The following is a 3,393-nucleotide window of genomic DNA, read 5'->3' as shown; positions in this document are numbered from 1 at the left end:
ACATACAAAAATGACTGTCCAATATATAAAAATATGCAGCACACATTATAAAGTGCATTTGGTATTCATATCTATAGCCTTAGTTTGTTACTTTTCAGCAATACTATATGAGTTCTCATAGAAAATAAACTGGTAACTGCAATACTCCTATGGTAGAGATCCCTCCAGCAAGCAATAATAAAATAGTAATAAGCACAGATTTCTCGAATGATTGTCACATGTAGCAAAATTCCAGCCTCTCTTGAGTGGTTTTCATAACAATACCAGACTCTTATATCTAACTTCCTATACGACTCAGTCCATAAGATTGGCAAACTATCCCTAAACTTACCCTTTATAATGTAACTCAGTCCCGAAACAAGGGTATAAGTCACTAATCTTCAGATCTTCCCACCTTGTCTCTGACTAACTAAGCAAATATGTACATTTGGCTCAGTCTTTCTAATAAAACAGAAAGTATAATAAAACTAAAGGATACTTATCAATATATTGTTTCAGATCCAGTTTTAGGCAATCTCCTCAGGATCAAGATACAGGTATTTAAAGTGGTGTGAAAGATGTCTTATCTCTTGCTTGTGAGCTTTAATAATGTACTTTGTCTTACTTCTGGCAATCTGATTTCTTTTCCCCAGTCTGTTATTACCCCTCCTCTGTTATGCAATTGGTTCCTCTTCCTCTCATGTAAATCTCTAACTGGTTTTTTTCCACCTCTTCTCCCTCTGATGGTTAAATTTCATCCTGCTACTGTATATGTCACTCTGTTCAGTCTCTCTCTTCTCCTCTCTCTTCTCCGTTGCAACTTCCTACTTCTGCCTCCTGTCCATTCTCTTGCTTGTCACTTTTTTCTACTCCTTCTCACTTCCAGCCTCCTTTCTCTCTGCCTCTCTTTTTTTTCACACCAACCGCTTTTTTTCTTTCACACCAACCTCTCTTCTTCCTTGGCTCCCCGCACGCCCCTGGCCTGTTGGGAGATGTAGTTCCTCCGTCGGCAGCCAGAGATACGAAGTGCGCATGCGCGGACTTCCGGGTCCTGCAGCATCACACTACCTTAGTGAATGTTTATAAAAATGTCATTGAGGTAAATGGGGTAAAAGAAAACTGACAGATCTGCTGAAGGATTGCCTATTATATCTTGAAAAATTATTTGCTGTATCGAATTGCTAAAGTTCAAGATAAAATTGTAGATCAATTGTTGTTGCTACAACTTCATGTACACTTGTACTTAAAGCTGCACATACACATCTGTGTGTGGGACACTTGGGAGAAGACAAAGCCTGGGAGCATATATTACTCAGGTTTTATTGACCATGAGAGCTTATGGCGGTTAAGAAGTTTTGCCTGACATGTCCGGTATGGGTTTGGTAGGTTCATTAGAAATATCGTCCCGTGGCCATCAGTACTCGATGGTTGTAGAGGATTTCGACACCAAGTATCACAAAGCTATACCTTTGCGCAATATAAAATCCAGTACAATAGCAATAGAACTTCTTCTATACTGCATGTTGATGGGTATCCCCAAGAAATCTTGACTGATCAGGGCACTCCTTTTTGTCCCGTCCCATGAAAGAGTTGTGCCGGTTGTTAAGGGTCAAAACATTGCATACATTAGCATACCACCCACAGACTGATGGGTTAGTGGAGCGTTTTACTATAACAAGCAAGCAAATGGTGATAAAGGCAGTAGCGCAGGAAAAATGAGACTGGATTGTGTTGTTACCTTATATAATGTTTGCAGTAAGAGAGGTGCCTCAAGCGTCCACCGGCTTTAGCCCCTTCAAATGTTTGTATGGCAGGCAGCCAAATGTATTTTGGTTGTTCTCAAGGAGGGCTAGAAGCAACAGGGTCCTAAAAAACCCAATGTGATCAAATTTGTGTCCCAGATTCTCTTTCAATCAATATTATTTATTGTTTATTTATATAGCGCTTTTTTGCTGTTGCTTGAGCAAATCAAATAATCACTAGGGCAGAGGGTGCTTGTGGCCATTTTTAACTTATTAATAGCCTTAGATTGTTGAGAGGTAAGCGGAAGGTACAAGATACGGAAAACTATAGGGACATTTTGTTTTAATCTTTTATCTTTTCCTTTCCAATTCTGATGCTTTCACAATTGATAAACTGTCCTTTGTGGGTGCATTAGCCAAAAGAGAGAGGCTGCTGACATAACTGACAAAAATAAATCGAGGCGCAACTTTGATAGAAGACATTTTGGGTCTGAATCATTAAGGCACGCATACTGAGCGCATTGTGCTGTTGTTTACGGCACATAAATCTGCTCTGTATACTCCCGGAGTCAACAAGGAACGGATCTCAGGATTCGTGTGGTTCTGACTATGGGTGTAGATTCACTCTGCTGTACTAGACCAGACACTGCAGGATGAGTACAATACGTATGTGGAATATGAAATCTTAAAAGTAAGCACAGAAAAAAAAATATTAATCAATTAATGTTACCTGTCAATAATAGAGTAATTTATGATTAGAAATGGAAATTGTATATGTCGGGAACATAGAGAACTTACAGTTATAAGGGTTAACCCATCACAAAATTGTGGGGAATAAATTTCTAACTGCGGTGTAAATATAGTATATCACATGAATCCTTTGATAAATGGAGCTACTAAAGTGTAAAATGTGAAGTCAGAGAGTCTGTTGTGTGTGTATTTGGTGGTTCCACAGATTCCAGTGTTATAACATAGCAGTGTCACCTGTGTCAGCTTGAAAGGCCCCTGCAGTGAGCTATATCCTGGCCTAGGATGGAGTTTTGACACCTGAATAGACTTTTAGGAACTGCTCTGCATGGTGTCTGGCTCAAGGAGACCATGTGCTAACTGACTATATTTTATATAGACAAAAATAATTCAGTTTTCAAATATGCCACTTAAAATCAATAAAAGTAGTGATCAACCACATATTCCTCAATAGCATGATGAAGAGCAGCTCGTATGTCATTCTGCCACATAGAGAAGTTGAGGAAATGAGTATAAGCTCAACTGACATCCTGTACCTAGGCCTGTTTTGTATCAATAGATGGGTAAATTCATAAGGGATCTATTAATAATAATATTGGGTCTGTGTGACACTCCACAGAAAAGTTAGGTCACATTGTAGAATTGGGTAGTAAATCAGGCAACATGCAAATGGTGATTGTTAAAAGTGTCACAGACCACAACATCCCTGGAGGTGGGGGAAAGGTGTAAAGGTGTCTTTAAAAAACTGAGACCAGTTACAACAAATTGTCAGCTTCTTGGAGATCAATCTAATTGAATGACTGTCCATCTTTTCTGCTTACCCCCAGGCATACAGATTATTATACGTAAATTATGCTCTGTGCTTTCATCCCATTTGTTTTTATAACTGTTTGCAATTTTTTTATTTGTACGTTAAATTGTTATC

The sequence above is a fragment of the Mixophyes fleayi genome, chromosome 12, assembly GCF_038048845.1.
Source record: "Mixophyes fleayi isolate aMixFle1 chromosome 12, aMixFle1.hap1, whole genome shotgun sequence".
Classification (NCBI taxonomy): Eukaryota; Metazoa; Chordata; class Amphibia; order Anura; family Limnodynastidae; genus Mixophyes; species Mixophyes fleayi.
The sequence above is the reverse complement of the archived record's forward strand: the minus strand, read 5'-3'. Positions refer to the sequence as shown.